Source organism: Symphalangus syndactylus, chromosome 10 (genome assembly GCF_028878055.3).
Source record: "Symphalangus syndactylus isolate Jambi chromosome 10, NHGRI_mSymSyn1-v2.1_pri, whole genome shotgun sequence".
In the NCBI taxonomy this organism is placed as follows: domain Eukaryota; kingdom Metazoa; phylum Chordata; class Mammalia; order Primates; family Hylobatidae; genus Symphalangus; species Symphalangus syndactylus.
The window spans coordinates 99,561,410-99,574,803 of record NC_072432.2 but is presented as its reverse complement, the minus strand read 5'-3'; positions in this window follow the sequence as shown (position 1 = coordinate 99,574,803).

Genomic DNA, 13,394 nt, shown 5'->3' with positions numbered 1-13,394 from the left:
TGCCTTTTAATTAGAGCATCGAGTCCACTTACATTGTGGTATTATTGGTAAGTAAGAACTTACTACTGCTATTTGTTGCTTGTTTTCTAGTAATTTCCTATTCTCTTCCTTTTATCCTTTCTTACTGTCTTCTTTTGTGATAAGTAATTTGATTTGCATTACCATGATGATTAGTGATGTTGAGCATTTTGTATAAACCCATTGGCCATTGGTATGTTGTCTTTTGAGGAATGTCTGTTCATATCCTTTGCCTACTTTTTAATGAGATTATTATTATTATTATTTTACTGATGAGTTGGTTGAGTTCCTTGTATATTCTGGATATTAGTCCCTTGTCAGATGAATAGTTTGCAATATTTTCTCCCATTCAGTGGGTTGTCTCTTCACTCTGTTGGTTGTTTCCTTTGCTGTGCAAAAGCTTTTTAGTTTCATAGAGCGCCATTTGTCTATTTTTGTTTTTGTGGCCTGTTCTTCTGAGGTCTTGGCCATAAGATCTTTGCCTAGACCAATGTCCTAAAATATTTTCCCTGTTTTCTTCTAGTAGTTTTGCAGTTTCAGTTCTTACGATTAAGTATTTAAACTATCTTGGGTTGATTTTTTTTTTGATGGAGTCTTGCTCTCGTCGCCCAGGCTGGAGTGCAGTGGTGCAATATTGGCTCACTGCAACCTCCACCTCCTGGGTTGAAGCAATTCTCCTGCCTCAGCCTCCTGAGTAGCTGGGATTACAGGCACCTGCCACCGTGCCCAGCTAATTTTTTTTGTGCTTTTAGTAGAGACGGGGTTTTGCCATGTTGGCCAGGTTGGTCTCGAACTTCTGACCTCAGGTGATCCGCCCTCTTTGGCCTCCCAAAGTGCTGGGATTACAGGCATGAGCCACCATGCCTGGACAAATTAGTATTTTATATGATAAAATATAGGGGTCCAGTTTCATTCTTCTGCAAATAAATGTCAGATTTTCCCAGGACCATTTTTTGAAGAAGGTGTCTTTTCCTCAGTGTATGTTCTTGGTTGCCTTTGTCAAAAATCCGTTAGCTGTAAATATGTTAATTTATTTCTGGGTTCTCTATTCTGTTCCATTGGTCTATGTGTCTGTCTTTATACCTATACAATGCTATTTTGGTTACTATAGACTTGTATGTATTTATAAGTTGGATAGTGTGATGCCTCCACTTTGTTCTTTCTGCTCAGGATTGCTTTGGCTATTCAAGATATTTTTTGGTTCTATACAAATTTTAGGATTTTTTTCTATTTCTGTGAAAAATGACATTGGTATTTTGATAGGGAACACATTGAATCTGTAGATTGCTTTGGGCAGTATGGTCATTTTAGCAATATCAATTCTTCTAATCCATGAGCATGGAATGTCTTTCCATTTGTTTCTGTCCTCTTCAATTTCTTTCATCAACTTTTTGTAGTTTTCCTAGTAGAGGTCTTTCACCTCCTGCTGAGAATGGGGTGTTAAAGTCCCCCACTGTTATTGTATTGCAGTCTATCTTTCTCTTTAGATCCAATACTATTTGCTTTATGAATCTGGGTGCTCCAGTGTTAGGTGCATAGATATCTGGAATTTTCACTTCCTCCTGCTGGCTTGATCCCTTTATCATTATATAATACCTCTTTTGTCCTTTTTTAATGTTCTTAACTTGAAGTCTGTTTCATCTGATACAAGTATAGCGACTCCTGTTTGCTGTTGGTTTCTGTTTGCATGGAATATCTTTTTGAATGCCTTTACTTTCAGTCTGCATGTGTTTTTACTGTAAGGTGCATTTCTTCTAAGCAGCCATTCTATATCTTTTAAGCAGAGAATTTAATTAGTTTTACATTCAGTGTTATTATTGAGGCTGTGTTCCTGTCATATTGTTAATTGTTTTTTGGTTGTTTTATATGTTCTTTTTCCCTTTTTCTCTTATCATTTGTCATTATGGTCTGGTATATTTTTGGAGGGGTGCCATTTAAGTCATTTGTCTCTTTATCAGCAAGTTTTGTAATTTTATGTGTTTTTATGATTATATATATCATTGTTTTGCTTCCAGGTTTAGGACTCTCTTGACCATTTCTTGTAGTGCCAGTCTAGTGGTAACAATTTCCCTCAGCATTTGCTTATCCAGAAAAGATTTTATTTCTCTTTTATTTTTGAAAGCTAAGATCACTGGATATAGTGTTCTTCTTTGGCAGTTTTTTTGTCTTTCAGTACTTTGAGTATATTATCCCATTCTTTTCTGGGCTGTAAGGTTTCTGCTAAGAAATCCACTGTCAGTTTCATGGTGGTTTCCTTTATAGGTGACTAGGCATTTTTTACTTGCTGTTTTTAGGATTTGATCTTTATTTTTGACTTTATGCAGTTTGATTATAATGTGCCATATTTTTAGTAAATGTATTATAGGTTTCTGCATTGTGGTTACCATAAGACTTACAAAAAAGTCTTGTAGATATAAGATGTTATTTTAAATAGATTACAACTTATTGTATATTACAAAGAAAAGAATAGAAACCAATAAGGAAACAAATTTTTAAAACTCTATACATTAACTACCCACCCCCCCACATTTTGACTTTTTGTTGTCTAACTTACATATTTTTAGGTTGCCTATCCCTTAACAGGTTGCTGTAGCTATTACTATTTTTGATAGGTTTGAGTTTTGGGTTTCATACTAGAGTTATGAGTGGATTGCACATGACAATTACAATATCAGAGTAGTCTGGGTTCATCTATGTATTTAATTAATTAATTTATTTTTCTGAGACGGAGTTTCACTTTTATTGCCTGGGCTGGAGTGCAATGGTGCGATCTCAGACCTCTGGCTCCCAGTTTCAAGTGATTCTCCTGCCGCAGCCTCCTGAGTAGCTGGGATTACAGGCATGCATGACCACATCTGGCTAATTTTTTTTATTTTATTAGAGACGGGGTTTCTCCATGTTGGTCAGGCTGGCGTTGAACTCCTGACCTCAGGTAATCCGCCCACCTCAGCCTCCCAAAGTGCTGGGATTATAGGTGGGAGCCACCATACCAGGCCTATGTATTTAATTTTACCAGTGGGCTTTGTACCTTCAGGTGTTTTCTTGTTGCGCATTAGTGTTTTCTTTTTCTTTCATATTGAAGAACTCTTTACCATTTCTTGTAAGATGGGTCTGATGGTTGTGAATTCTGTCAGTATTTGTTACTCTGAGAAAGATTTTATCTCTGCTTCATATTTGAAGAATGGCTTTGCTGGATACAGTATGCTTAGATAGCAGTTGTTTTCTTTTAGCACTTTGAAAATGTTGTGCCATCACCCATTCCCTCAGCTTGTTTGGTTTCTATTGAAAAGTCTGTTGCCAAACAAATTGGAGCTCCTTTAGATGTTATGTGCTTCTTTTCTTCTGCTGCTTTTAGGATCTTCTCTTTGTTCTTGACCTTTGAAAATTTGATTACTGTATGCCTCGGGGATAGTCTTATTTGAGGCAGCTATTTTGGTGTTCCTGTACCTGGATATTTATCTCTTTCTCAAATTTTGGAAAGTTTTCTGTGTGTTTTTTTTTAATAAGTTTTCTACTCCTTGCTCTTGCTGAACTCCCCCTTGAACAATATTAATTTTTAGATATCTTCAAGCTCACTGATTCTTTCGTCTACTTGATCCATCCTGTTGTTGAGAACATTTGATAAATCTTTTGCAGCAAGTATATTTTTCTCAGTTTTAAGATTTTTGTTTGATTTTTTTCATTATTTCGATCTCTTTGCTAAAGTTCTTTGATAAATTTCTTAATTGCTCTTCTGTGTTGTCTTGGAGATCACTGAGCTTCCTTAGAACTGTTATTTTGAATTCTTGGTCAAAGAGTGGACAAATTGCCCTCTTGTTAGGGTCAGTCATTGTTTCCTTGCTTTGTTCACTTGGGGAGGTCACATTTCCCTCTTTGCTATTGTTTCTTGTGGATGTGCATCTGCGTCTTTGCACTGAAGAATTAGTTATTTATTCTAGTCTTCTCTGTCTGGCTTGTTTTGGTTTTTGTTGGGTATATTTGCTTAGAGATTCTTTGTAATTTACCTACTGATTTTCTTTTCTTTTCTTTCATTCTTTCTTTTTCTAGGTCATGGCCTCCTTTTGGAATTGGATATTGAATGGTGTCTAAAGCCCAGGTTTACCTTGGTTCTAGTAGACTGTCTAAGTGCTACCAATTCCCAGTGGAGGAGGTCCCAAAGGAAAAATTCCAGTAGTATGGGATGACTGGCTATGGTTTTCTGTCCAGGAAACCTATAGAATGAACCTTGTACAGAGGGATGCTGCTGAGCAACCACTCTGATTTGGCACCTCATTTAGCCAAGTTACAGGACAGAGTTTTCAGGGCGGGGGGTGGTAGTCCTACCTCCTCCCTTATCTCTATCTGACCTTAGGGATATTTCTCCCTTTGGGTACTTTCTATGCCTCCTGTGGGTTGAGGTAGGGGCAGGTCTCCTGCCAGGTATCTCAAGATCTCAGGATGGCAGGGAAGTTTGTTGTCCACCTAGATCTGACTTTTTCCAGGGTGGAAACCATGAGTCAGGGGAATATTTTTCATGTGCTTGGTGCTGGTCAGATTGGGGGAAGGGGTGTCATGGATATGGAAATCGGATTCTCTTACCGTCTTCTCAGAGTTTTTTTTTTTAACTTCTCTATGGCCCTGGAAACTGATTTACTCTATATTTGAGCTTTGGGAAGTTGCTGGCTATAATTTCAGTGCTGTATATTTGTTTTGGGGTTTCTGTGAAAGAGAGTGAAGCCAGCATGCTACTACTATATCACCATTCTGGAACTGGAAGTCTATGAACAGTAGTTTGTTTAATCATCACAACTCTTTGAGGGTTATTATCTTCTTCTTCTTTTTTTTTTTTTTGGATGGAATCTTGCTCTGTCGCCAGGCTGGAGTGCAGTGGCACGATCTTGGCTCACTGCAACGTCCACCTCCCGGGTTCAAGCAATTCTCCTGCCTCAGCCTCTGGAGTAGCTGAGACTACAGGTGCGTGCCACCACAACTAGCTAATTTTGGTATTTTCAGTAGAGACGGGGTTTCACCATGTTGGCCAGGATGGTCTCCATCTCTTGACCTCATGATCCACCCACCTCAGCCTCCCAAAGTGTTGGGATTACAGGCGTGAGCCACCGTGCTCAACTGGTTATTATCTTCTAAATGAGACACAAAGAGTCTTTCATGAAGGCACATAACTAGTAATTGGCAGAGCTGAGATTTTAATCCAGGCAGTTTGAATCCAAGTTAACACAATTAATCAAGTAAAAAAGGAACAAATACAATTAAAGAAATTAAGAGATTATAAAGAAAAAATGATTACAGGTCCATAAGTAATAAATACAGTCATAAGGATGCCTTTACTTGGAAAAGTAAATGTTATCAATACAAGCTGGATAAAAATAGTCATTTTCTTGGAAGAGGTAACTTATTAGAATTGACTCTAGAACAAGAAGAAAATATAAATAGACCAATTATAAAACACCAGATTTGTCATGCTAAAAGTACCGGGTCCAGACAGTTTTACAGAATTTCCCAGATCTCTAACAAATGAATTATTCAAATGCAGTTTCAACTGTTGTAGTGCACAGATTAAAAAGCTTCCCAATTATTTACAAAAAGCATTACAATATCGACACAAAAACTTGACAAAAATTTCATTAAAAGTATTGGAGACAGAGTTCAGTATGAACTCAAAATCCTAAATAAAATATTGGCAAACAATTCTATTACACATGAAAAAATAATGCACCATGACCAAATGGGATTATTCCAAGAATAGGAGGTGAAATCAATATTGTGAAATCATATTAATAGTTTAATGAAAAAAATTATATAGTCCTCACAGACCCAGAAAATGTATTTGTCAAAAGTCAAAATTCATTCTTGATGTTTAAAAATTCAAGAAAAAAATCAACAAGCATCAGAGGAAAAAGGGCTAAAACTGAATATACATAAAAACAAATGAATATAACTATATTTCTAATAAATAGAATAACCACACAGAAGGGATCAGAAGTACTAATCCAAATAAATTTTGAGCACTGTATTGTAACTATAGACCCTGAGTCAGTAGGGAAAAATGTAAATAAATCTTGACCCTTCTTAGAACGTTTGTTGAAATGGTGTGAGTATATCAATTCCAAAAGTATTTTGTGTGCTGTATGATTGAACCTATTGGTAAATATATTAATATTGTTGGAAACCAGGATTGTCACTATGGAAGAAAGGAGACAAATATGAAAAGGAAGAAGTTGAACGAGAAGGCAATGGTTCATGGCAATTAAAGGTACCATATTTGGCATAGTTATCTTCACTAAGAAACGGACTCCTCAGAGGAATGGCTACTTGTAAAATTGGGGCAGTTAAGATATAAGATGAGCTTAGAACATCTTGCGTTAGAAAGTAAGGAAGTGCTTCCTTCCAAAAATGATGGGGATCTGTCAAAAAGACAAAAGGAACAGCTTGAAGAGGCTCCCATCAGCCAAATCTGGAAAAAATTTAGCATCAAAATAATGAGAGTCATAAAGTCAGTGAACAAAATAAGAATACATGAGTACATATTGATAATGGATGGATATATGAATGGATAAAGAGGGAGAGGGGGAAATTTCCTCATAGTACAATGACAAGTGAAAATTAACATTTAACTGAAGGGAGGAGCTTGAAGATAGCTGACTAGAAGGGCCTTGTACTCACCTTGTCCTCAAAGAAACAAAATGGTGAGTAGATAACCACATTTTGTATAGATCATTTTAAAAAAATTGCTAGAATCCAACAGATAAGTGACAGGAAGCACCTAAAGCAGCAAAGAGGCGGGAAGTGAGTCAGCCTGCCTAACCAGGATTGGCTGGGAGCGCAGAGAGGCTACTCAATATGAGGAAAGAATAAATGAGAGATCCCCCCGTCCTCACTGCAGACTCCTGCAATCCTAGCCACAGGAAAGCCCTTTGATCATCATGGGTCCTGAAATTGAAATAGGGAGCTGCCTGGAGATCTACAACAGCACTGCTCCAGAGAAGTAACTCATGCTTCTCAGACACCACTGAGTTTTAGGCAGCTACAGCAAGGTGCCATTTTGAGAGCCCAGGCCTGAACAAACTGCACCCTGCCCTGGGGTCCAACAAAGCCTGCATCTCCATATTCCTGGAGCCCCACCGACATCCTCTACCTGCAGCCACTGTCACAGAAGGCTGCTGCTTCCAGGGCCATGGTGTGGGCAACCAGCAGTGACTCTATTGCGACCAGCAGCCAAGCTGCTACACATTTTTATGTGCCCAGACTGAATGGAACACATAAAGAAACCAAGTATTTGACTTTTGGAATCCCAAAAGGTCAAGAGTAGATAAAAGTGTTAGAAAAACCTATATAATGAGAAAATAGTTGAAAATGTACCAAGTCTAGCAAGAGATTTAGACATCCAGATACAGGAAGCTCAGAGATATCCAAATAGGTGCAATTCAAAAAGGTGTTCTCCGTGGCACTTTGTAGTCAAACTATCAAAAGTAAAAGCGATAATCCTAAAATTAGCAAGAGAAAAGTATTTATTTACTTATAAAGGAACTCATACCAGACTAACAGCAGATCTCAGTAGAAAACTTATAGGCCAGAAGAGAATGAAGTGATATATTCAAAATGGTGAAAGAAAAAAAAACCTGTCAGCTGAGGAAATTTATACTCAGCAAAGTTATCATTCATAAATGAAGGAGAAATAAAGTCTTTCCCAGACAAGCAACAGCTGAGGGAATTTATCACCATTAGACTGGTCATACAAGAAATGCTTAAGAGATTTCTACACCTGGAAGTGAAAAGATGATATTACCACCATGAAAACACATGAAAGGATACAGTCAGCTGGTGGAACAATCATACAAATAAGGAAGAGAAAGAATTCAAATTTACTAATATAGGAAACCGCCAAACCACAATGATAAACAATTAAGAGAGAAAGAAAGGGACAAAGGATATATGAAACAACCAAATTGTCAATTGGTAAAATGACAGGAGTAGGTCATCATATATCAATAACTTTGAATGTAAATGGATTAAACTTTCTACTTAAAAGGTATAGATTGGCTGAATGGCAGAACAAATGAAAACAAAAACAAGACCAAACCCATGACCCAACTATATGCTGTCTACAAGAAACTCATCTTTATACCTATAAAGACACATATAAACTAACAGTAAAGGCATTCAAAAAGATATTTCAGCCGGGTGCAGTGGCTCACGCCTGTAATCCCAGCACTTTGGGAGGCCGAGGTGGGCAGATCACCTGAGGTCAGGAGTTTGAGACCAGCCTCGATATAGAGAAACCCCGTCTCTACTAAAAATAGAAAATTAGCCGGGCGTGGTGGTGCATGCCTGTAATCCCAGCTTGGGAGGCTGAGGCAGGAGAATTGCTTGAACCTGGGAGGCAGAGGTTGCGGTGAGCTGAGATTGCGCCATTGTACTCCAGCCTGGGCAACAAGAGTGAGACTCTGTCTAAAAAAAAAAAGATATTCCATGCAAACAGAAACCAACAGCAAGCAGGAGTCACTATACTTGTATCAGATGAAACAGACTTCAAGTTAAGAACATTAAAAAAGGACAAAAGAGGTATTATATAATGATAAAGGGATCAATCCAGCAGGAGGAAGTGAAAATTCCAGGTATCTATGCACCTAACACTGGAACACCCAGATTCATAAAGCAAATAGTATTGGATCTAAAGAGAAAGATAGACTGCAATACAATAACAGTGGGGGACTTTAACTCCCCATTCTCAGCAAGAGGTGAAAGAACTCTACTAGGAAAACTATAAAAATTGATGAAAGAAATTGAAGAGGACAGAAACAAATGGAAAGACATTCCATGCTCATGGATTAGAAGAATTGATATTGCTAAAATGACCATACTGCCCAAAGCAATCTACAGATTCAATGTGTTCTCTATCAAAATACTAATGACATTTTTCACAGAAATAGAAAAAAATCCTAAAATTTGTATAGAACCAAAAAATATCTTGAATAGCCAAAGCAATCCTGAGCAAAAAGAACAAAGTTGGAGGCATCACACTACCTAACTTATAAATACATACAAGTCTATAGTAACCAAAATAGCATTGTATAGGTATAAAGACAGACACATAGACCAATGGAACAGAATAGAGAACCCAGAAATAAATTAACATATTTACAGCTAATGGATTTTTGACAAAGGCAACCAAGAACATACACTGAGGAGAGGACACTTTCTTCAAAAAATGGTCCTGGGAAAATCTGACATGTATTTGCAGAAGAATGAAACTGGACCCCTATATTTCATTATATAAAACGTCAACTTAAGATAGATTAAATACTTAATTGTAAGATCTGAAACTGTAAAACTACTAGAAGAAAACAGGGAAAATATTTTAGGACATTGGTCTAGGCAAAGATCTTATGGCCAAGACCTCAAGAGAACAGGTGACAAAAACAAAAATAGACAAATGGCACTGTATGAAACTAAAAAGCATTTGCACAGCAAAGGAAACAACCAATAGAGTGAAGAGACAACCCATTGAATGGGAGAAAATATTGCCAACTATTTATCTGACAAGGGACAAATATTCAGAATATACAAGGAACTCAAACAACTCATGAGTTAAACCCCGTCTCTACTAAAAAAATACAAAAAATTAGCCGGGCGTGGTGGTGGGCGCCTGTAGTCCCAGCTACTCGGAGAGGCTGAGGCAGGAGAATGGCGTGAACCCAGGAGGCGGAGCTTGCAGTGAGCCGAGATCGCGCCACTGCACTCCAGCCTGGGTGACAGAGTGAGACTCCATCTCAAAAAAAACAAAACAAAACAAAACAAAACAAAACAAAAAAACATTAAAAAGTAGGCAAAGAAATGAATAGGCATTTCTCAAAAGAAGACATACCAATGGCCAATGAGTTCATGAAAAATGTTCGACATCATTAATCATCAGGGTAATGCAAATCAAAATCACAATGAGATATCACCTCACCCCACTTAAAATGGCTTTTATAAAAAAACAGGGAATAAGAAATGTTGTTGAGTATTTGAATAATAGGGACCCTCATACACTGTTTTTGTGAATATATATTGATGCAGCCACTATGGAAAACTGTATGGAGGTTCCTCAAAAAACCGAGAACTGCTATATGATCCAGCAGTTCCACTACTGGGTATATATCCAAAAGAAAGGAAACAAATATATTGGAGATATTTGCACTCCTATGTTTATTGCAGCACTATTCATACTAGCCAAAATATGGAGCAAAAATAAAATTAAAATAATTAATATTCACAAAGCATCTATAGCAGTACTCATCAATGGAGGATGGATAAAGACAATGTAGTATGTATACATAGGGGAATATTATTCAGCCATAAAAATAATGAAATCCTATGATTTGCAGCAATATGGAATGGGACTATGGATAGTTATTATGTTAAGTGAAGTAAGCCAGACAGAGAAAAGCAAATATCGCATCTTCTAACTCATATGTGGGAGTTTTAAAAAGTGATTCTTTTATGATAGAGAGTAGATTGGTGGTTACTAGAGGCTGGAAAGGGTGTAGAAGGAGGGGATGAAGAGAGATTGATTAATGGGTATGTATGTATATAGTTTGATAGAAGAAATCAGACCTAGTGTTTGACAGATCAGTATGGTGACTATAGCTTACAATAATCAATCATATGTTTCAAAATAGCTAGAAGAGAATAATTTGAATGTTTAAAGCATAAAGACAAATATTAAACATAATGGATATTACAATTACACTGATTTGATCTTTACAAATTATATCCATTTTTAAATTATCACATGTATCCCCTAAATATTTACATCTATTATGTATCAATAAAAGATAAAATTAAAATATTAATATTCATAAAGCATCTATTGCAGTGCCTGATACCTAAGTGCCATTGAGAGCTTTTATTTTTTCAGTCAGCTTTTAGATTTTTTATACTACTATTTTCTATGTTTCTTTCTTTTTTTTTTTTGAGATGGAGTCTCGCTGTGTCGCCCAGGCTGGAGTGCAGTGGTGCGATCTCGGCTCACTACAAGCTCCGCCTCCCGGGTTCACGCCATTCTTCTGCCTCAGCCTCCTGAGTAGCTGGGACTACAGGTGCCTACCACCACGCCCAGCTAATTTTTTGTATTTTTAGTAGAGACGGGGTTTGACCGTATTGGCCAGGATGGTCTCCATCTCCTGACCTCATGATTCACCCGCCTTGGCCTCCCAAAGTGCTGGGATTGCAGGTGTGAGCCACCGCACCTGCCCTTCTATGTTTCCATTAATTTTAACTTCTTGAGTTTGATGCTTCATTATTTATTTTTATTCTTGCTTATTTATTAAGATAAATATTTAAGGTTGTGAATTTTCCTCTGAGCACTGCTTACGTTGTCTCTTTAAAGTTCTTACATGTATCCTCATGGGAATAGGGGTTTTTATTTTCTGATCATGTCATTAATTTCTAGTTTAAATGCATTGTGGCAGATTGTATTTTGTTTTATTGTTAGATTTTGGCACTTAAAAAATATTTTTAGGCCCAACATTTGTTCAGTTTTTGAGAATCAACAAGTATGTGTGAAAAGAAGGAATATTATCTATTTTCAGATATGTTGTTTGATATATGTTAATTAGATTTTCTTCATCATGTTTTTAATGTCTTTTATATTCTTAATTATTTTTTGTGCTCTATCATGAAAACAAAGTGTAAAAATGAATAAAATCTTCAGCTTCTAATGCGTTTCTGTTTCTCTTGAAGGTTTTATTTTATTAACATTGATAGTGTATTTTTTGATGCATAGATATTTATACTGGTTAAATCAACATTGTGAACTACACTTTTCTACATTGTGAAGGAGTCTTCTTTTTTTAATTTAATACTTTTGCTGTGAATTAAAGTTGGTTGTACAATAAATTGATATCTTGTTTTTTGTTTTTTTTCCACTTGGTATACCATTGCTTATTTTATTTTTTAGCACTTTTGAATTATTTTGATTTGAGGTGACTCTTAAATATAAAACAAGAGTTGCATTTGGGTTTAGGATCCAATCTGAATGTCTTTTTGTTTTAAATAGGTGAGTTTAGCCTGTTTACTTAGGTTGCTAACAATATATTTGGACCTAGTTCTGACATGTTATGTTAAAAAAATTTCACGATGTGATCTGCTTATTTTTCTTTATTCATTGGAGTTTTTTAAGAATTAAAAAAAGTTTGTAATTTTGTTCTGGTTATAGTTATTATTTTATATAATAGTTTTAGTCATCTATTTCAGTAGATAGTATCTATTCGTTTTCCACTATGAGCAATGATGAAATTATTCTTTTTCCCCCCCCACATCCTCTTCTTCCTCTCCTATTATATAGGTGTGATTTCTAGCAGGTTGTATTGTCATAATTGACATTTATCTTAGTGCTTTTAGATATATTTATAACTTTATTTATTGATTTGTTTACTTTAACTGCTTTTTTTTTCACCAGCTATTAAAGAAAAGGAAATTAATGTACTTCTACTACTGGCCATTTTTTTACCCCTCTTCTTCCCAACTTTAGTTGAAAAATTTTAAATTATAATCTGACATCTGTTTTGATTTTACTTTTACATATATAAGTAATTTTTTGATATTAGTAGATTTAATTTTTTTAGGAACATTATAGGTTTATAGAACAATTATGCAGATAGTACAGAGTTCCCGTATCTACCCTCCCTTCAGAGTTTCCCCTATTATGAACATCTTGCTTTAGTGTGGTACACTTTTAACAACTGATGAACCATTATTGATAGATTATTAACTGAAGTTTATTTTTTACATTAGGGTTCACTCTTTGTTGTGCAGTTCTGTGGGTTTTGACAAATGCACAATGTCATATATTTACCATTACAGTATTGTTTGGAATAGTTTCATTGCTCTAAAAATCCACTGTGCTCCAATTGTTCATCTCTCTCTCCTTTCCCTTCCCCTTGGCAACAATTGATATTTTTACTGTTTTTATAGTGTGCCTTTTCCAGAGTGTCACATAGTTGGAATCATACAGTATGTAGCCTCCTCAGACTGGCTTCTTTTACTTAGCAATATGCATTTAGGTTTCCTCCATGTCTTTTCATGGCTTGGTAGATTTTTAAAAATGATAACCTCTTTTATTTATATAGAATTATAAATTACAAACTATTATTTTGCTTAATCCATTTAACCACCAAGTAAGGCAGACAGACTAGAGGACATTAGCTCCATTTCACAGGCGAGAGTGGAAACATTGTTCTCATATTTAGTATAAGACAAGCTGGGAAATGATCATGCCCCTGCACTCTAGCCTAGGCAATGGAGTGAGACCTTGTCTCTTAATAAACCAAGACAGAGCTGTGATGTAAGGCCTGGGCTTCCATACTCACAACTGTTTCCCCCCAATCCCATGACTT